The following is a 22,686-nucleotide window of genomic DNA, read 5'->3' as shown; positions in this document are numbered from 1 at the left end:
TCAATGTTCTTTGAGGTTCGAGTCACTTGAGCTGATATCATGATTCTGAGCATTGAAGATTCTTAGAAAGCGGTAACGGTGATAGAGTGAAAGTCTCCTTCCACTCTCCTCTTCATGCCTGCCCTGGGGCACAAGCAAATATTTTGCAGAAATTTAGGTAGCCCCACTGAGCTCTGCTTCTTGAGTACCTTTTGGCTTTGAGCTACCTTTATATTATATCACACAACACTTCATGACTCCTCAAATCTCCTAAGTCAACAATGAATTCTTGAAGCATCCATCGGTGTTTTCAGGTGGAACAGGAATTATGCACAGGCCAAGCCAATAGACTGTCAAGGAATGTCAGATGGATCAGAGGTCCATGGGCTGAACTAGGACTTTTCCAGTCCTCACCATGGGAAATCTTGACAGTGGATGAAAAATGCACTGGGAAGAGACCCAAGTAAACCATGGGATGGTCAGGAGTTTTTAAGAAGAGCGGAGTTCGCTTTCCCTTAGAGTTTCTGAAATGATCAGTGGCCATGTTATTCCTGCAATGGAAGTGATATCGGAAAATGGATCCAAATACAGCAGAAAAATGAGACATGGCAAAGAAAACATCTTGACAGCACCGATCCTCTCTTCTGCATCTAAACATGACTTAAGGTAGAAACACCTGTGGACTTTTTATTTATATGAGCCATTAATTTTCCTGTTCTACTAAATCCTTTGCCCCCAAATATGTCTTTGCTAATACTTCCATCCTACTCAAGACAGCTCAGAGATCTCTGAGAGCTGATGTCATGGCAAGTACAAGGTGAAACCCACTCTGGCCTTGTCTTGATCTGTTGGTGGGCACAGACCAAATTTTTGACCTCCAGAGACTTCCTGTAAGGAAGGGACAGTTGTCAGAGTCAGAGGGGCTGTCCAGAGGGAGCTTTCTGAACCAAGCTGGGAATTCCATTCTCAGTGTAGCTGGCCAACCTCAGGTACACAGAACTCCAACCCAGACAGATCCCGAAGAGCCAAATTCTATGACCTTCTCTTGTAGGTTTACATTTCATCCAAGGGGAATTGAGCTCGTACCTCCACAACTTTGGTTCATCTCCCTGTTTCATAAAAACCTTCTCTTCCCTTTCACCAAAACATACTCTGGTTTTGAAAACACTGTCACACTCTGTACAGTGTATGATGCTCACAGCTGGTCTGTAAAGCAGGCTGGTAGGAAATGGAATGAAAATCACTCTTTTACAAATTAGTTTAGGCTCAGTGGTTTTCTTAAGGTCCCCAATTAAAACCCACCATGGCAACACTCTACACTGAATCCCATGGACACAGTTGTCCCTGGTGTTCCTGGCTTTTTTTGGTCCCAACTGCTTCCCGCCAACTCCGTTGACCCAGTCTCACCACACCTCTCCCTCCAGCCTCCCTGGAGAAGCCACTCTTTCTCTTGCCTCCGCATCAGCTGATTTACCATCTTGGTGCTTCATGCTCCTGATCTTTATTTCGCGGCTAGCTCCTCCTCACCGTCCAGGTCTCAACTCCAATGTTTTGTGCCATCCGTACTTCCTTCTTCCTCAGAAAAACCTCAGCGCTGCTATTAAAGGCCTTTCAGTTGATTGACTGGATGAGGCCCACCCAGGTTGCCAAGAATAATCTTTTTAATTAAAATCAGCTGGTTGTAGACATTAGCCAACCTCTACCAAATACCTTCATGGCAACACCAAGATTTTAATGGGATAGCCTGGTAGTAAAGCCTAGCCAGGTTGACACTGAGAACAGACCGTCACAGTGGGGGCTTACTTATTGTTTCTCCGTGCCACAGGAAAGGAGGTTCCATGAGGAGAGAGGTCTTGTCTCTCATGGGCAGTGGTATATCCCTGGTACTTTGTTGGGTCAATGAGTGTGGGACAGGCAGGGATATTTTCCTCGCGATAGTCCAGATAAACCCAGGTGACATCTCAGGGTGGCCACGAGGTGGCATCTGTAGGAGGTTTCCTGAGCAGAGGTCTTCTGCTCCATAACTCAATAGAGGCTGAAGCATGGTGCCGGAGGGCTCCAAACAGTTTTTGGTAGGCCTTGCCAGTCACCATAGGGGTCCTTCTCTACCCTCAGTGAATAAAGTTGAACTCCTGCCCTTCCAGATTTGGCCCCCTCAGCCTCCCTCAAGAGGTTGTCCCAAGATAACATCAGAACTTCTCAGAAAGCCTGCCATGGTAGAGTCCTGGAAAACAGGCTTTGAAGATATCAGGCTGTTGGCCCTGGTTCACGTGGGAGCAGAAGCTTCTAGGGCTGCTCCTTAGATGGAGACGAGAGTGTCTGCTCTTTCCAACTGAGGCATCTAATACACCCTTGAGTAAGAATAGGTCCCTGTTGACAGAGGGCCCTTCTGCCTTCACCATGGCAGTAGCAGCACTGAGTTGCTCTGAGGGACACTCTCTCCAGTGAACGAAGTCAAGAGAAGAGTATGCCTGGCTAAGGCAGGTGTGAGCACCTTCATTATCTGTAATACACTTCCACGACTATTATTACTTATTTACGTATTATACATCTTCCCCGATAGATGGTAAACACCTTGAGAAGTGATATCTGGACTGTTTTGTTGAACATTCTGTCATAGCTGGAACAGTACTTGGCCATAGTAGGAAGTCAGTCAACATTTAAAGAAGGAAGGAAGGAAGGAAGGGAAGGGAGGGAGGGGGGAGGAAGGGAGGGAAGAAAGAAGGAAGAAATGCAATTACTATTCACTGAACAAGCCTTAGAGACTGAGGAGTCCCTGAGATCTAGGCTCTGCAGAGGTCAGAGCGTAGGTAGCAAGCAGGCTGGCTTTGGATCCCCAAAGTTTCTCCTTTGTCTTTGTGTCAAATGTTGCCATGGGCTTCAACATGATCAAAACCACCAAAAACTAACTGAGCACTAAGGCAGATGGGTGAGTTTACAGTGAATCTGGACACTGTGGTCTTTCTGGTTTTCATCATGGAGGTCAGAGGTGAAGTGGTAACTGGTTGTATGGTTGTGGTTGGGAAAGAGCATGGGTCCAAAGAGAGATGTGCATTGAAGTCCATCTCCTGGGGACAGTCCCAGTTCCGCACCAGTGATCCTTGAACAAACCTCTTTCCTTACGTGCCTGAAACTGTGTCTTCAAAATTAAGGAGATAGAAAAAAGCAGTGGTACTGAGGCTTTACTTTTAAACAGCCAAATCTTAGAAGGAATCCTAAAGAGAAGTGGAACATAACTGGTGTATGTTCATTCCTGCATATTCCAAAGTCTAACATTTACTATTTACTTACGTAAGCAAGAACAATCATATGTCTGATATAAACCAGATATTGAAATCTGAGGTAATGGAAGAGCTGGGCAGCTTTATATCTGCTACAATCATCTAATTTATATTTAATTTTTGTTTTCATGGTGAAATAAGGAGATTCTCACAGACGCTTAAAAATGACAAAGGCTCATTTTACAATCTGAGAATCTCCATTTTAGCCAAAACGGAAAGTTAAGCCATATTCTAAGGTCCTCAGAGAAGTGAGTTAGCCTTGGCAACACAGTGTAACATGTTTGGGGTCAACTGATAGGCTAAAACACATTTCATTAATATGGTTAACATACATCCAAAAGAATGTTTGGACATCCCCTGACACTCTTCCAAGTAAGCAGTGTGAACATCACCAGCTAAAGGATCTCCAGAGGTTCCTCTGCCTCTAAATGGCTCTAAGTCTGATTACATGTTTATTGGGCACATACTATGTGCTAGTCCCCAGAGATAAAGGTGATTATGACACATGCGGGCCCTTCTATATGAAGCATTCTTCAGAACTTTCACTGTAAGCTGTTTTCATATGTTATTTTATTTCATCTCCCCCAAAACAACTTGCAGTGCTCCTACAATTATTGCCCTGTTTTACAAATGGGGAAACTGAGGCTTAGAAAAGTTCTAGACTTTTCCAAGGACCACAGCGAGTAAGTGGCATAGAGGGCTGAAAGCCACATCTATTTACTCCAGATTACTTGCTCTTAAGCCTTTGGCCACATTTTTTGGAGTTTGCAGAAACTCTGGATCAGAGCAGAACTGGTCCTGAGCAATTCCTTCTCTGGAGGAAGATGGGGTGGTACCCTGGCCCCCGAGGAAGGTGGTGACTAGATGCCTGCAGGTCTTTGCTCCTCTGGTTTGCTCTGATCAGGCTTCTCTCCTACCAGCTCAGGGGCAGCCCCACCCTCAGGCTGCTGGCATGGCTGCCAGGTTCCCTCCACGAGGAAGAAGAAAGCCTCCCATTAGCAGGGGCTGTGGCTTGGAGCATCCCTGGGATGAGAAGCATCTGTTGCTGCTCCTATTGTTCCAGCTGAGAGCACGCTAATTGTCCTCTCCAAAGTTGGACTGCAGTCTCTTGCCAGAGGGAAATTATGGACTCTTTTTCAGCAGGCAAGCGTCCCTTCCGCAGCTGTCAGCTGAATGGCCCCAGGAGGAACAGGGGGGAGGGAGGTCTATCTGCATACTGAGCCACACTGGGAAGGAAAGTTCGCACAGCCCTGTGAGGAAGCAGGGCACCCTCCAGAGAGACACCATCCCCAAAATCACACACAACAACTCTTCTTGACCATTCCACTTGACTCCGCGGCAAGCAGGATGGCTACTGGTGCTGTTGGACAATCCAGAGGCTCGAAAGGAGGCAGCCTGTTGGAGAGAAAAGTGTAGAACAGGCTTGGGAGTCGAACGAAGGTGCATTCCGATCCCGGCTTTGCCGCTCATTAGCCTGACCTTGAGAAAGTCCGCCCATTTATCACTCCACGGAACTGGGAGGAGGACATAAGCCAATAAATATCAAATATCCAGCAGGTGCTCAATAAATGTGATTTGTTATTATTATTATAACTACTATTTTTGTCATTAAATAGACCTCTAAGTAGTTGATCATACATGTGGACAGAGGCCACATATGGAAGGCCGCCCGAAAAAGGACGTAAGAGAAGTGGACTGAGACAGAATAGTAACATCATTTGTGTCTATTAAAAATATATATATGTTTGAAGTCACCTACTATGTTTAAGGTACTGTGTTGGCTGCCAAGACAAAGATCTGGCCCAAAGGATGGGTGTCCTCAGGTGGAGCTAGACAAGCAATCCATGTTCTCAGATGCTGCTAAGCTCTACAAATTAACTGATGTCCAATCCTACAATTGCAGACCATATCAGAAAGCCCTTAGAGTTCCTCTGAGCTGTCTTACCATGGGTCAGGGAGAAATGATGATTCAAGAAAAAGCCATAGATCTTCAACAAGTATTTCTTGAACTCCTACCTTATGCTAGAAGCTGTCTTCGTGCTAGTAACAGAGTAGAGAGCAGAATAGGATAATGTCATTTTACACATCATTGAGCTTCAAGTCTGGTAGAGAAAACAGGTATCAATCAAATATTCCCACAAATATATCATGTCAGACTGTGATGAGTGCTGTGAAAGTTAAGTACAGGATGTTAGCCCAAGGGCAACCAGAGGCCCCAAACAAGTCCGGACAGGAGGAGAGATAAGGCTTGCCTAAGGAAGGTGCACTGGGTACAAGGTCCCAGGATGAGTCAAGGAAATGACCTTGAACTGCATTCCAGAGTGAAGAGGGCCCCGCACAGAAAGGAGGCGTGAGCACAGGTCTGGAGAGAACAAGGGACAAGCCCATGTTTCTTTAGAGGATCCCAAAGGAGACCAATGTCATCAGAACTCAGAAGCTTGGCCGGGGGTAAAAGGGCAGGGGGTGAATAATAGAATAGAGGAATAAATATCAGAAGGACATCTCAGCCCTGGTCATGCAGAATATGGTCTCTGGCAAGGATGAAGATGCAGCCGTGTACGGGAGTTGGGCAAGACCAGGACAGTGAGAGTGAGACACAGGAGGAGAGGTGGGGCAATACAGCATTTGCATTAATGCAGGAGCTGTGCTTCCTCACACACGTCACAAAGTGACATGGCAGGCAGCTCCCTCCCCACCAGCTGCAAGGAGGGACAGCACACTGGAGCAGTCCTTGGGACAGAGTAAGGGGATTTATCTGCCCAGCTCTCTCTCCCATTTACCACTGGCCAAAATCATCACTTGCAGGTCCCATCATCTGGCCCCTTTTTGGCCACTCAGAGCCAGATGCCCCCATTCCCAGGATGCAGTATTCTGTGCCAGTCTGAAAGAGGAAGAAGGACCCAGCCCACTGGGACATAGAGAAAGCAGGGAGGAGGTCGTGGTGGGAATCAGACTCAGGCAGAGGACGGAGGCCAGGGATGGCAGGAGAGGAACATTCACTCTTCCTGTTTGCTGTAGCTGCTGGCATTTACTCATGTCCGACACTCCATTCTTCTGGATGCTTAACTACATTTCCCCAATTCCACCTCCACCCGTTACAGACAAGTGAGAGCATGTGACAGACTCTGGCCAATGGAATGTAGAGACAGATGATGCGTCTGCATCACCTCCAACTTTTATTGTCTTAAGGCACTGAGACCAGGGGTTGTTTAATGCAGGAAATAACATCACTCTACCCTAACTGATACCTGAGCCGTGATGTCATATGGGTACTGTGCTAGGTTATTCCAGATCAACCTCACAACAACACTGAAAGAAGCAATTCTTATTCTCAGTTAACAAATGAATAAAGTGAGATTCAGAGAGGTTGTCTCTTGCCCAAGATTACACAGCAGGTAAAAGGAGGGCTTGGATATAAACCTAGTCCTACCCTACTGCTTTGCGTTGAGTCTTTCTGCCTCCTCTCTCCCAAAGCGAGGATTGATATGGGACGAGAGCATAGAGAAAGGCATGTCCTTCAGGGTGGGGGGTGGGGGTTGGTTGGCGATCCTGACTTTGACTGGGCTGGCCCATCCATGCAGGCAGGGTCCAGACACTGGTTGACCTTCACTCTTACTCCCAGGAAAACTGGAGTCAACTGTCAGGGACAGAGACTCCAGAATAATCAGTAGGAATGATTCAGTCCCCCAGATTTTCCTTCCATGTGCTTCATGGACAGAGTGCCGGAGAGATTGGGAGGGGCTTTGGAAGTAGCAACAAAAGGGGTTAAAGAAAAAAGAAAGGGGAAAAAAAAAACACCACTTAACCACAGTCAATGAAATTAGATAAAATTATCTGCTAGTCTTTATGTAAAGACCTAATGCTGCCCTCTACCATAAAGGCTCTATATGGCTTGTAAGATACAGTAAAATTAATTTTATATTGGGCTGCCAGGTGCTGTTAGAATAGCATGTTTATATAAGCAGCCCCAGAGCTTCAAACATTGAGTTGTAAAGGCCAAGTCTCAGCTAGTGGCTTAGCGAAGAGAAATGCAAATCCCTGTATTTCCCCTGGGGCAAAGTCTCAGCAATCTTTATGGCTGTACACCCTGTTGGGTGTTTTTCCTTAAACAGTTCCTCCTGACAACACCTGGCAGAGCCCTGAATGAAAATGGCACACCCTGTCTCTGGGCTTCTGCTCCACAGCAAGTTGGAAAGGAATCGGAAAAGACAGTCTATATTTAAAAACTTGGTGAAGATAGTACCTATATATAGAGATACAGATTGGACTTTCTCCAGCTTCAAATAAAAGAAGCCAGGCTCATTTCAGGAAGAAAAAAATGAGCTGAGGCAGACTTGCTTGGAAAAAATTGAGAAATTGTTTGAGGCGATGGTTCCCCATTCAACAAAGGTGGTTTATAGTTGTGGAGAGGAAGCCATGTCTTTTGCCAGCTTCCTTCATGTCTTGATGGGGTCAGAGAATATTACAATGGAATAGGAGCAGAAGCCATGGGTGGCTCTTTCAGACCTGCACCATCCTCCTTTCCCCTTCCACTGGCTTCCTACAGAAAAGCAGAGTAACCTAGAAATCACACATTAAAAATGACAGAGCCACAATGTGGAAGGAACCTGGGTCCTTGCATCACCTCTTAGAAGTGAGCTAATGGCCAATTAGGAAGATCTGTTTTTGGGACATGACATGTGTAAGAAATAAACTTCTATTATGTTAAAGTCATTCTATTTGGGAGTTTTTTTTTGTTTGTTTTGTTTTTTGTTTTGAGCAGTTACTATTATCCTGATAGAGTGACATTCAGCCCCAAGACTGGGGGCTAATACCTTTTTTTTTTTTTTTACATTCATTAATATACAACAAATGTTGCTGCTTTCCCTACTATACCCATTGGAAATACTGTTAATTAGTTATAGCATTTCTATCAGTCATTATGTGTCCTTGGAATCCTTAAAATTGGGATTACAAAAGATTAAAGTGGGCACTTAAAATACTATCTATTTGCTATGCCAGCATAACTATTACCTTCTTGAAATAAGGATCGAAATCACTTAACTTAGCACATTACCATAGCAGCAGCTCAAAAACATTAGTTGAATGAATGAAGGTGTTCTACAAAGAAAATCTTATCTAATATACTTACTACCTTTCCTCAGTAGGAGAGCTACCAACAAACCAAATTAGTAGAATAATCCAACACAGGATTTCAGGTATTAAGGCTGTTGATAGACTTGGAGTAGCCTTGCCAGGCTGGTAGATCTATACTCACTGATTATCTCTCACTCTTCATTTTACCCTACCTGCACAGAAAAAGCAATCCAAATTGTCCAGATCTGCTTGGAGATCCAGTGTTGGGAAAAGGGAGTTGGAAAAGTCCCAGTATTGTGTAGATGATGTCTTGAATATCATAGCCAGATGGATTGTTCCCCTGGAGGGTCCTCTAAGAATACATGTGATCAGCTGTCATGATGGCCATTCCCTTTCTTTGTGTGACACCAATTCCAGCGGCAGGATCCCCGCACTCATAATCTTATGTGACCATTGACTCTATTTAAATAAAGAAAGCAGAGAGGCATTTACTCAGCAGATGAATAGAGAATCCTAGATGGAATATAACTTAACAATATCACAAAATATTAAAGACAAGCTCAAGCCAAGATCCCAGGACTCTAAATTTCATCCATCCATCCATTCATTCATTCAGCTAATGTTCATTAAGCACTTATTTACTGAACCCTGTTAGTTTCCAAGTGTTCCTCATGCTATGCTTCCACAGTGCAGACACATATTTTTCCCTTTCTGCCCTGAGTGTTGAAAAGCATGCCTCATCCCTCCCATATCTGCAAGCCTGTGATGGGCAAAATTGTGAGAGGAGTGTCATATGGCAAGAAAGCACTGAACCCCACTTATGCACAATCTGGGATTTGGCTGGAAGTATCAGAAAGATCATCTGAGTTCAAGAATTGGACAGTCTTTAATGGGTCCCCAGGAACTGAGAAGCATTCTCTCTCAGCGCCTTAGCCCGGACTTGAGATATACAAGTTGAGAAATGCAGCTTTCGGTTTAAAGCCTGGATCCATAAACACTGGAGTCCAGTTTTACAGGCTAGGTGCCATCACAACCTCTGGGATAAACATGGGATAATCCCACATAGAGCCAGGCTGCTTGGTCACTGCTCAGACATTGGAACATTCAGATTCAGAAGCCAGCTTCTATCCAAGGGTTTCCATCAAAGCAAGAGGTAAAACATGAGAGGCTCTTCCAGAGGCTTTCAATGGGGGCCAAGGATGACCACTGGTGGCCCAATCCTTCAACCCCTGCTGGTAGACCCAAATAAATGTCAATTCCTTGACTCATCCCCAGAGGGAAGTAGGAATTCTCCTGGAAAGAGCACAGTAGCATCATGAGGTGAAAATTATCAGAGGGCAATAAGATTTTTGAGATCCTGGAGCACATAATAGTCTTGAAAAGAATATTAAAAAGTCCTTGGAAAATTTCTTTTAGAGTTCTCTAAGATTGCTCATATAAACTTGCTTTCCCCTCCCCAGAAGGTGTTCTCCACTCTACTCTTCATAAACTCTCAAGCATGCCATTGCGTTCCGGGGTCCCTAATGTTGCTTCTTCCCCTTCTATCTGTTTCAGCAAGTCCTGCCAAATTCAAGGTTGGCATGTAGCCACTTTTTGCCCCCTGACTTTCTGTGTGTGTGTGTGTGTATTTATATTTATATATATATTTACATGTATATATATATTAACATTTATTAATTTGAGAGAGGAAGAGAGAAAAAAATGAGCAAGGAGAGGGAAGGACAGAGGGAGAGGGAGAGAGAGAATCTCAAGCAGACTCCCCACAGAGAGCACACCCCAATGTGGGACTCGATCTCATGACCCTGAGATCACAACTTGAGCTGAGACCAAGAGTCAGACTCTTAACCAACTGAGCCACCTGGAAAGAGAAGCCCACACCACACCATTCGTCCTATCCCCAGTGTTTCTCATTATTTTGTGTGCGTTCACCCATCTGTCCTCTGAAGTGATAACCTTGTCCAAAGAGGTGGTGTATCTTGTACTCTTTAGCCCATAAACTAAGCACTCAATTTTTTTTTTTAAGAATTTATTTATTTATTTGACAGAGAGAGATCACAAGTAGGCAGAGAGAGAGGGAGAGAGAGAGAGAGGAGGAAGCAGGCTCCCTGCCGAGCAGAGAGCCTGATGCGGGACTCGATCCCAGGACCCTGGGATCATGACCTGAGCTGAAGGCAGAGGCTTAACCCACTGAGCCACCCAGGCGCCTTAAGCACTCAATTTTTTAAAAAAATTGAATCCTGTTGTTATGGTGATTGATTTTCAGGCGGGGAGGGAGGAGGCTTTGGCCTCACATAATAACTGCTGTATTCTGAAGAGATTATCCAAATTTTGGTTCTAAATGGATTTGCCATCTGCTATGTAGAAGTTTAAATAAGCCAGGTCCCCCATGCAGGGAAGACTCTGGGCCATGCATGGGATAGTCTGTACAAGGGGACCCCGCACCCAGGTCTGGTAGCAGAAACATTAGAAATGGTGACATCTTTGAAAGTCACGTAACATAAGAGAGAGTGAAGGAACTCAGTGCCCTCCTTTCTCAGTCACTTTCGGAGGTCCTGGAAGAGAGACCACCTGCCTGTGGCTCCCAACCCCCAAGGCCAGGCTCCAGGAAGAAACATGCAGGGGGGTTGGGGAGGACGCATCGATTAATGTCTGCTGTCCCCACCACCCGGTGACAGGCCCTGAATCAATTGCCCTAGCTCTTTTGCCACACACACCCCCTCCCCCGCCACCAAAGCTGGCTGAGGGCCAGGCAGACCTCCAACATTAAAACCGGCAAATGAGATCTGAGCCTTGATACCCATACCCCCCCCCCAATCTTTTTTCCTCCCTGGAAGAGGATTTTGGTGCCAGCACCATATGTTGAAAAGGCCCAAGCGCAATCCTATTACTATTGCAGGAGGCATTAAATAATTACATTAATTTACCTAAATATGGAAAAAAATCTTTACAAATCAGGGACACTTGGCAGATTTTCCGGCTGCACATTTTTCCCTTGGCACCGTGCACTGTCCTGTTGGGTTCCTATTGCTACTTGGAGTGTTTCCTTTAATTGCGGGGCACATGGCTTCTCTTGTTCTGTTTAATTTTCTTGAAGCTGGTTCCATATTCTGGCTACAAACATTATAGGGAAAAAAAATGCCCACAAAAGTATGGATTGTGCTGGAGTGTACCCTAAGGGGGAATGCATAAAAATAGTAATTTCTTGTATATGAAACCCTTCCACAGGGCGGCCTTTCCCTAGATTGCTTTATGAAAAACAAGTTAAAGGGATGGAAAACAGGGGAAAAGGAGAGCAAAAGGACTAAAATTGGGAATGAGAAAGGGGTTATGCAATGGCATTGAAGGTGGGCCTTCCGAGTTCCATGTGGATAAGGAGAAATGACCCGGAATCTTCTTTGGTGGGTGCTGCATAGAAATGCCTCCTCTTGGGGCGCCTGGGTGGCTCAGTGGGTTAAGCCGCTGCCTTCGGCTCAGGTCATGATCTCGGGGTCCTGGGGTCGAGCCCCGCGTCGGGCTCTCTGCTCAGTGGGGAGCCTGCTTCCCTTCCTCTCTCTGCCTGCCTTTCTGCCTACTTGTGATCTCTGTCTGTCGGATAAATAAATAAAAATTCTTTAAAAAAAAAAAAAAGAAATGCCTCCTCTTTGGTCCGTATTTCCCCTGTCAACGCTCACTGTGTCTCCATCTGGCACCTCCATAAACTGCTGCGAAATTTGAAGGCTGACGTGAAGATGATGTCCACACAGCCTTCTTTCCTTGACGCAATGTGACCTCATAGGAAGGCCAAAGGGACTGTACCCACACAAGCCAACTGCAGAGCCAGGAAAAGCGAGCTCCCTGGTCCATCTTTACAAGTGCCTCTGACCCGGAGACTACCTGGGATTCCCTTCCTCGGGATCAGGTCTTCCAGAAGGTTCTTCTCAAAGGCTCTGTGAAGGGCCAGACCCTTGTCTTGTGTTTCTAATCCATCGCTGACAGATTTTATACACACACACACACACACACACACACACACACACACATTTGGATATGGATGTTTATATCCATATATAATCCATATTTGCATTACAGTACTTGGATGTTACAGTAAAGTCAAACTGCCAAAAGTTTTCTTTAAGATTTTGTTTATTTATTTATTTATTTATTTATTTATTTATTTGAGAAAGAGAAAGAGAGCCACAGCAAGGGGAGCAGCAGAGGGAGAGGGAGAGGCAGGCTCCCCGCAGAGCAGGGAGCTCCACACAGCCTTGATCCCAGGACTGTAGAATCATGACCTGAGCGAAAGGCAGACGCTTAACTGACTGAGCCACCCAGGCGCCCTGCTGGAAAACTTTCTAAAGGCTTCCCCATGTGGATGAGAGCCACAGCCCAGGTGGTGATAGCTTTGTTCTAGACCACAGGCAGAAGAGATGTTAGTGAGATAGCCCCTTCTGAGAGGAGCAGTCTATTGGTGTTGCCAATCTAGAGGTAGATGGCATCCATCGTATCCTTTCTCGGGGAAAAGATAGAGAAGGAGCAGTGAGGGTCCCTGAAGATGAACCTTCCCAGCTGGCTACTGACCCCTGGGCCACTGTGTCTGAGGCCTTGAGGAAAGCCAGCCCTTAGATGGGCCAGGGTTACTGTAGAAACCTCAGCACTCTTTTTTTTAGATGAAGTGTATGGGTGATTACATATGGTTAAGACTATCGTGGAAAGACATTGGAGAAAGCAAAGAAGAGTGATTTCTTTAAGTTCCTACTTCCCCATCCAAAATGGTTCCAGCAACCTCACAGAATATTTACTGTTCTAAAGTAAGGATCTGACAGGGCCTTTGACACAGGACATCCTAGAAGACGTCACTTCCCCACTGCCCCTGTGCTCCTCCTGCCCATGGTGTAGGTGATCTCTCTCTCTCTCTTCTCTGTTGTGAATTCCTAGCATTAGCCTGGTGCCACTTCCTCCACAGTCTGTCAGCGCTCACCCCGCTGGCTGGGAGCTTGTTAGAAAATGCCCAGTCTCAGGCTCCCCCCACTCCCATCCTATTACCTCAGATTCCACAGAGTCCACATGTTAACAACACCCTCAAGGGGTTTCCATCCACACAGCGCTCCCAGAAGCTATAATGATGACACGTCACGTGCATTTAGCTCTACCCTCTGGTGTGTGGGAGATGGTATGCTCAAGTAGGATAGCAAGTTGAAGGACAGGAAATCAATAAGATAAAGCAGAAGGCTAGCAACTCAGGAAGCTGTGCCCCTCCCCCCACACACACCCATAGACCTGAATGGGCATGGAGAAGAAGTCACCAGCATCCCGGAAAAGTCCTCTGATAGAAGTGAGGGGAATTTACAAAGGCCATGGGCTTCAGTAACCCTGAGGAGATAAATACACAGCCTCTCCCTCTTTCCTCCCCTCTCTGCTGTCTGTGATGGGCTGAATTGTGTGCTCCCCCCGCCCCCAAAAGATCTGTGGAAGTCCTCATCCCCAGTATCTCAGAAGCTGATCTTACTTGGAAACAGGATCATGGCAGATGTGATTAGTTGAGATAAAGTCATACTGAAGTGGAGTGGGCCCCTAGTCTGTTATGACTGGTGTCCTAAAGAAACAGAAGGACATAGAAGCAGGCAGGGGGACAATAGATGGCCCTGTGATGACTGGCAGAAATGGGAGGGCTCTATCTTCAAGAATTGCTGGCAAACACCGGGAGGTGGACGAGACGAATAAGGGTTCTTCCCTACAGGCTGCAAACTTGAGTTCTGATTTGGGGCTTCCAGCCTCCAGAACTGAGAGAGAATACATTTCTCTTGTTTTAAGCCACTCTGTTTGTGATACTGAAGCAAAGCGGCCTCTAGGAAAACTAATGCAGTCTCCCATTTGTCAAACCCACTGGAGACAAGAGGCTAAGGGAACCTGGCTAAAGTCATGACGAAGAGGGTGGGAAAGAAGTGGAGAATGGATCTGGAGAAACAGAGTAGTCAAAAGACAGAGGCTATCAGTATTCATTAATAGAAAAGTATTAGGTTAAAAGGAAAAAAAAAAAAAGAAACACAGGACAAAAGTCTCTTTTGCAAGAGCCTGGTGGGTACTGGCAGTTCCCTTCTCTGCCTGTGAGAAAGAAACCTATCTGCTTGTGTGAGGATGAGTCCAACACACAGAGGAGACAGAGTGTTGAGAATGAGATTCCCAGTGATAAACATGAGGATTGTCAGTTAAGCCCTTGATCCAGCAATACCTGAAGCCTCTTTCCTCTTTCACCAGAGCTACTGTCTTCAAAGACTTAATGCCAGAGAATGGTACTGTGTTTTACTTAATTCCATGGCTCTGGTAAATGTAGGCATCCATATCGAGCCATGGCTAATCTCAATATCCTTCCTGAGGGAAAGAAAGTAACACCTCCAGACAGGAAATCTATTAGGAGCCAATGCGTAAAAGGAAGCTTTTCATATTTCATTATAAATCTTTCTAATGAAATATCAGAAACAGCCTACATACCCAACAAAAGGATTGGCCAAATAAGTTTTCTATATCCATGCAATAAAATTCTATTCAGGCAAAATTATGACATGAATGTTACTTTTTTAAAAGGTCATCTACAGAACCCCAAGGTTTCCTCAGAACCCGTCATGGACGGAAGGGTGTGAGTGCACACCAGACTACTAATGCCATAATCCTGATTTAACCAGAGCATTTTACTTTCTTCTGTTTTTTATCTATCTGGCTTCCAGATAAGGTTTTCATTTAATAAAACATTCTAGGTAAGGATGTCCATTGGGTCATTGTCCATTGACCTTTCATCCACATGGGTAGCATGAAAGAGTAACAAGGCAGAAGAGTCTGGGTTGGATGAAGAGCAGATCTGAGACTGACTGTGGCAAACTGGTGACTTGGAGCTCACGTAAAACTGACCCACTGGACTAAGAGGCCAAGTGCAGAGAGAAAGACCTAGATCGGGAACAGAGAGAGCTGCGTTCTTGGCCCCATTGTGTCACCAGCAGGTGATATGTTTGGGTAGACCCAAGACTCTGGGCCTTGAGTTTCCTTCTCTGGGGGGCAGGGGCTCCACCTAGATGGTCTCTTGAGACTGTCAGGGACACACCGATGTTCTTTTATACTACAGAAAACCTTATGTGACAACAAAAATAAATTTCCCCAAATTACCCATATTCATCCAGCTTGCATATCCATTCCTAACGTCAGCTTTCCTTATGTATTTGCAGCTCCTTCCTGAGATAGGCACCAGATATGTGGGTAGAAATAGACTGTGACAGATACAGTATTTTATTTAATCATCTCAACAGTCTTATGAACTAGGTTTCACCATTCCATATTCATTTCATAGAGGAGGAAGTTGAAATTCAAAGAGGGACAGCAATTTGCCTAAGGTCTCTCAGACAGCACATGTTCAGAAGCAGGATTTAAAGTCCTAAGGAGCTTTTGGTTTTAGTGACTAGGCATTACAGACCCAAAAGCCAGCAGAGATATCTTTTCAGACCTCAAATTTAACAGATCTGAAGATTTAAATAGCTATAGGTAGAGATGATATGGAATAATGTATATATATTTATGTGTATTTTCATATATTTATAAAACATATATAAAGCATAAATGTATATATACTAAAGTTTTTAAAATATATTTAAAATGTATCTAGATATGCTTCATAAACATATTTTCATATCATGTATGTAGAAAGATTTATCTATCTGTATATCTCATATATATCTGTATCTCCATAGATCCGTCCACAGATCTATAAACATCTGTATCATCTATATACAGAGAAAGAGAGAAAGTGATCTATCTAGAGGGAAAGAACGATCTATATCTAGAGAGATTATCTATCTATTTACCTATCTATCTATCTATCATCTCTCTATGAGAAAATAGACCATTTTTATCCATTTTCCCAGGATGGTAGAGCTGGGAAATGGAGTAAACTCTAGGGCAAGTCACACTCTTCATTGAGATCCCATCCAATCCCCACCTAAAACCCCAAAATTGTAAATCAAAACTCTAAAGTCTTCGATTGTCTACCTCACACTATACCCCAATAGGCACTTGGTATATACTTCGTGAGGTCTTAAAAATGGTGGAATAAAAAAAAAAAAAAAAAAAAAAGCCTGCCTCTGAACTTCTGCTCACCTAATGAACTCATCGGATTTACCAGATGTACAAAAGTGAAACAAATCTGACGCACAATCAGTTAATCTTCTGTCTTTCTTGGCGGAGGCTTCTGAAACAGCGGGAGGACAGTCCCCCAGCCCGCAGCGGTGTTATGGATCTCAACGGAAGCATATTGTCATCAGATTAATTTTCCAACGCTCCTACCCCAACCACAAAATCCTGAGAGAACGAGTGTCAAATACACTTAATAATTGCATAATTATGACATCTGTTACTCTCCAGCACCTCTTAGTGGAAAATTAACTGAAGAAATAGCAGGTTCAAAGATGTGTTAACACTCTGATAGCAGATTTAATTGAAATATGACGGGGGAGGATAATGGAGATTAAATTAAGCTCTCAGATAATCATCTGACACAAAGATAATTGAGCCAGCCTCTGCCACGTTGATGAACGCTTCGGAGATGCTGTGCAGGGTGGCATTTCGAGTATCTTATCCTTCAGGCAAAATGCAATTCTTCTCCCTCCCTCACCCCTTTCTTCTCTCTCTCTCTTGTCATTCAACATTTGTATCCTCCAAATCGATAATGTGAACAGCAGCATAATTGGAAATAAAAGATGATCTGAAATCCACAGGAAATTAGGTTTAGGTGTGTGGAGGAAATACAGTTGCATCCCGGACACAGAGGGAGTTTTTAGGAGTCCGCCGTGAGAGGGGTGTGCCCCCTCTCCGCAGTCTCCCTGGGAGGGTTTTTCCAATGTCTCTGTCATCGGAGGAAAGAAGTGCCCATGGGTGAGACAGGGAGGAGGCCATAGAGACCCCTAGAATGGATTGAGCAACAATTGCTTGTGCTTTTTCTCCTTCCCTGGGGAACATTCTCCATGCTTCGTAGGGCAAGCTCAGGGTGCCGCTTGTGATGACGGACTGCCCCCCAGGCTGGAGGGCATGGGGTAACCGTAGAGGGCAGCAAGCTCAGGGTGGTGAGTAGTGAACTTCCTTCAGTGCGGTGGGGGAGTCTAGCTGGTGAGCTGCTCCAAGAAGAAGTGGGAAACAGACTTCCACTTGCTGTCATTGAAGGGGTCAGACTCTTGACAGTCCTAGAGAGTAGGTACTCTGTAGGTCTCCTTCCTCTAAGTCAGACAACACCCACTCTCAAAGGACTGTGAGTGTTAAGCCATGTGTGGAAAATGAGATGGCCCCCGATTCTACCAGAGCCCCAGCTACTCAGTTTCAGGATTTGGATTTTATACCCGTGTGATTTATCAGCTCTACCAATGTGGATCCAAGATAATGTGGCCACATCCCCTTTAAGAGCCCATTTAAGTACCTCCATCGCATGTCTCTCTTATTCACCCCTTCTCCAGCATCACCCCATCCGTGAACACCCCAAGAATGCCCTAGACCTGGCCAATGCCGTGACATAACTCAGAGGCGCCCCCTTGAGGTTGGTGGATGCCATTGACATCAGTCCCCTTGGAAGTGGGCTGCCAAGGAGACAACCACCAGGGCAAAAACCTAACATTGGGTGGGGATATCTTACTCACACTGGTGCAGCCAAGGTTGATGCAGACAGTGCCTGCCAGGACTGGAATGAGGGGATCTGGACAGAGCATCTTTCTCCAAGTACTCCCACATCCTGTAGTTCAGATCCTGGCCTTAACAGAAAGTCCTTCAGCAGACAGTGAAGCCTGACAACCAACGCATTTCCTCCAAACTTGGTGGGGATATCCCCTCTCCAAGTAGGTGTCTTCACCCACACAGTGCCCTGGACAGCTGGGGGAGGGTCTGGGGTCCCAGGACCTCAAAGATGGCAAAGCTTCCCTTTCACTATCCGGCCTTCTCTTACAAATATCCCTGAGTTTTATCTTATGAGACTCATCGCTGCCCCCTATTATTAGTCTCTGCGAGGACCTAAGATTCTGAAAGATTACTATATTGCATAAAGCTGGGCGATCAATAGTGTTCTCTTGTCCTCACCTCTTCCTTGCCGGAAGAGTTCCATAAGTAAATGTTCCCAACTGCTGGATTTCAGCAGTAAATTTCATCTCATGCAACCAACCCCTAGCTAATCTATGGCAGCCAAGTTTGGAAGATGGCTTTGTCCCATCTGTTCTATAATTTCTGTACTAAATTGTTAATTTATTGAAGCATCAAAGAGCAAAGCATCTACAAGAAGGCAACCAAAGGGATTGTTTTAATCACCCTCCTGCAGCCAGGTAATATGGTACCAGAGATGCCTTCCAAAGAGAAGATTCTTGACCTTCCTCTGACCTCCCTTTTTATCTGCAAGATGGGTGTGTGCGGCCCATAAATCAATGGAACCCACCTCCCTCTGCCCAGTCTGGTGCTGTCACTGACACTAGCTTGTTACAAAGAGACTCTGCCTGGGGAAAACAGGAGAAAACCTTAATGTGCTCACAAGGGTGACATGCTTTGTCCCTTCCACACCTCTCAACAATTTCTACAGTTCCTTTGAGAAGTTGATTGTTTTATTAAATTGCGTCTCATTTTGTCTTCTTGGGCAAATTGTCCAACCCATGACCTGTTTTGCTGAGTATATAAATCCCTTCTACATATTTCAAATTAATATCTAATTAAAATGTCAAGGTTATAGCTCATTTGGCTGGAGTGGACAAGGCTCCACCCCCTCCCTCAGCCTCTCAAAGTGACATTTAAAACATGTCCTATAATTAGTAGTAATTATAAATTCCAATTAAAAAGAAACCCACACAATTCTGAAGATATTTTTCTTTGATGTTCCTTGCTTTAATTTATGTTCTTATTGCACCAAATTGTCCCAGCTTCCTCAGATATGTTCCAGACAGAAAAGGTTCCCCAAATGGCGGGGAGAAAAGCAGACCAAGTCTCAGAAAAGTAGTAAAGTTCATTAAAAAGGGTTATTGCATCTATAACTTCTAGACTTGGTGTTCATTGATTAGAGATTAAGCATCATCCTTTGTACTACTCAGATTGGGATTTTTAATTAGGATGTCATTATTACACAGATATCCTGAATGCCAAATTGATTTTTGAGACCTTTTGAAATAATAGCATTGCTTCTGCAAAATGAAAATCATAATAGATTATTGACTTCTTCAGGAGTTTTGATCCAAGGGCACCTCCCCAATGTCAACATTTTCAATATTTTTAGTTTCATGCAAAGAGACACTCATAATGAGGCTTATATTAAAAGTTTGTGCATATTGACTGTGTGTTATTAATGCCGATGGCATCCATTGATTGCCCTTGAATTATAACAGCAGCCACATTGCTTGTTGCTGGATTGTTTACATACCATCTAGCCTTTGCCTGTTGTTTGCGTTTAATTTAGAAAGTGTTTATATACACAGTAAGTAGCATCCTTGATTCACGGGATCAGAGGTTCACCAACTTTCTCAATTCCTCTTACCCTCCGTGTCTCCGTCATGTTTTCAGGGTGCTCCTGTTCAAAAGAAAGGTCTACCAATTCCTCTTATCTAGTCATCAGTTTGAAACAACTTGCTATGTGTTGACGTCCTAACAACTTCAGAGGCATGGAAAAAGTACCCAGAAACTGAAAGAAAAAATACACTTCTTATTATTCTCGAATACCTACAATTACTTCCTAATGGGATGTCTGTGTCCTGAAATCAGACTGGACCTCACACCCTCATTGGCTGTTCCACATCTATCTTGCTTTTCAACACAGCAACCGCTGAAAGCCCCAATTCACAAAGATAGGAAGTCATCCAAAGAAATGTCGTGCGATCTAATGTTGAAACTAGGGACTCCTTCCAGCTGCTAGTTCACGCCATGTCCTACGAGTGGGACTGCATTTTCCTCCAAAATTTACAATATCGGACAAGCGCCCCTGAGAATTCACCAAGGCACCTGCGTGCCCCACCACACAGTTTGAGAACCATGGCACTAGACCTGACGTTCCTGGATGTTATGGGATCTATGTCACCCATCCTTATAGTCTCTGTGCGGAGCACAGTAACGCAACAGACACTGGTTAAAGAACAGTGCCTTGGTTAGCACTTTTTTCTTCTTTAGATCATTTTAATTTAATGTAAGACAACTTCAGAGCATATACCCGGTAAGCATATCCAGTCGGAGCCAACACATGACGATGTATTTTCTTGCCCATATTCAGTGGGGGCTTTTATAGCGGAAATTGGTGGAAAGGCATCTCTACTTGAGATATTTCAGATACTTCTCTGTGAAGCAAGGATGCATCTCTGAGGCTCCCAGACTTTCTCTATGCATAGGGAAATTACCTAAAGAGCTCCCATCAACTGCGATCTCCCTATGCATAGCATTGAAATAGACACAGAGAAGTGTGTGCTTGGACTAAAGTATTCTTTGAATTACCTGATCTTATCCCAATGGCAATGGAGGTACCCATGTCCAAAATGGAGGCACCCACCCTTCACTCCCTCTGAACATGGTGAACATGGTGGGTTTTGTCTGTAGGTCCCACTGAAACCATCCATCTGAATGAACATGAAGTACCATCTCCCACTTGTTGAGCTACTAGCTGAACTAAAATGCAATTCTGATAGCACATGGACGAAACCTGTGACCCTGATGTTAAGTGAAAGAGGCCAAACGCCAAAGACCATGGATTGTATGATTTATTTACACGACCTATTTAGAATAGGTAAATTCATAGAGACAGAAAACAAAATCAGGGTTACAAGGGTCTGCGAGGAGGGCACAATTCAGAGTTATTGTGTAATGGGTACAGAGTTTCTGTTTGGGGTGATAAAAATGTTCTGAAAATGGATAGCTGTGATGGTTTGCGACTTTGTAAATACGCTTATTACACTGAATTGTAGCCTCAAAAATGGTGAAGATTATAAATTTTCTGTGATGTGTATTTTAATGTGCTCTCCCACGCAGCCTGGAGAATGTGATTTGCTTCAAAAGATGACACCAATAAAGAAAGGTTAGAAATGCAAGAAGTCTACAGACACACCGTGTCTCTTAAGCCATAAAATACCCGGTTTAGAACAAGGGTTGGCAAACTTTTTTCGTAAGAGGCCAGATAGTAAAAATTTTTTACTTTCTAGACCATACAGTCTCTATTGCAACCACTCAGCGCTGCCCCTGAATTATGAAAGTAGCTCTAGATAACATGTAAATGAAAAAGCATGGCTGGTTTCCAGCAAACCTTTATTTGTGGGCCCTGATTTTGAATTTTATATGATTTTCACGTATCAAAATAATTTTCTACTTTTGATTTTTTTCCACCATTTTTTTAAAAGGTTTTGTATATTTCTTTGAAAAAGAGAGAGCCGAGAGCACGAACAGGGAGGGGTGAGGGGATGAGAGGAGTGGAACACAGGGAGAAAGAGGAGCAGACTCCCCGCTGAGCAGGGAGCCTGACGCAGGGCTCGATTCCAAGACCCCAAGATCATGACCTGAGCACAAGGAAGACGCTTAGCCGACTGAGCCACTCAGGTGCCCCTTTTTTCAACCATTTACAAATCAGCTTTTATTTTTTCTAAACCATTCTTAATTTAGGGGTCTTACCAGGCAGAGTTTCCAGATGGGGCCACCAAGGTGGTTTGCTGATCCCAGAGCCAGAACCCCAAATCACTGAGATGAACCCTTACTGAGAGTGTGCAAAATCCCTCCCAGGTTTTGAGGTGGCGTTCAGTGGAAGGCAGGAAACGTCACCCTTGGGAAATGTGTTAGTTCATGGCTCAGCCAGAATGAGGCCTTCTCTGATTGAGTCAAACCTGGAGCTGGCCCTCATTTTCACTTCCTAAAATTTTGTCCTGCGACTCAATGAGACCAGCACCATGTCCCAAAGAACAAGGCAGGGAGAAAACCCACTGAATTCACTTCAGAATGTGATGAATGCCTTCTAGCATATCTTCCAGGGTTATTCTCATTAAAACAAAGGCCTTCATAAACAGATGAGGGTAAGCAAAATTAAATTAAATTAATAATAAATAAATAAATAAAACTGTAGTGGGATTGATGAAAAGTATTTGCTGGGGAACATGACAAGGAGACTTTCCAATGTTGCCATAATGAAGTGCTAGCCATATATAGGACCAATAATGGCAGACTTACTGGAAGGGAATTTTAGGGGAAAAGGCAGGGAGTTTTCCAGCAGTACTTTAAAAAAAAACATGATTCAGATGGCTCCCTCATTGCACGTATCTCAGATTTGTTGGAATGAGCAGAATTTAACTCAACAAATTTGAGGGCCTACTTTAAGCTGACTTTTGGGCATTGGGAATACAAAGTTCTTTTT

The sequence above is a fragment of the Mustela erminea genome, chromosome 19 (assembly GCF_009829155.1).
Source record: "Mustela erminea isolate mMusErm1 chromosome 19, mMusErm1.Pri, whole genome shotgun sequence".
In the NCBI taxonomy this organism is placed as follows: domain Eukaryota; kingdom Metazoa; phylum Chordata; class Mammalia; order Carnivora; family Mustelidae; genus Mustela; species Mustela erminea.
This window is presented reverse-complemented; position numbering follows the sequence as displayed.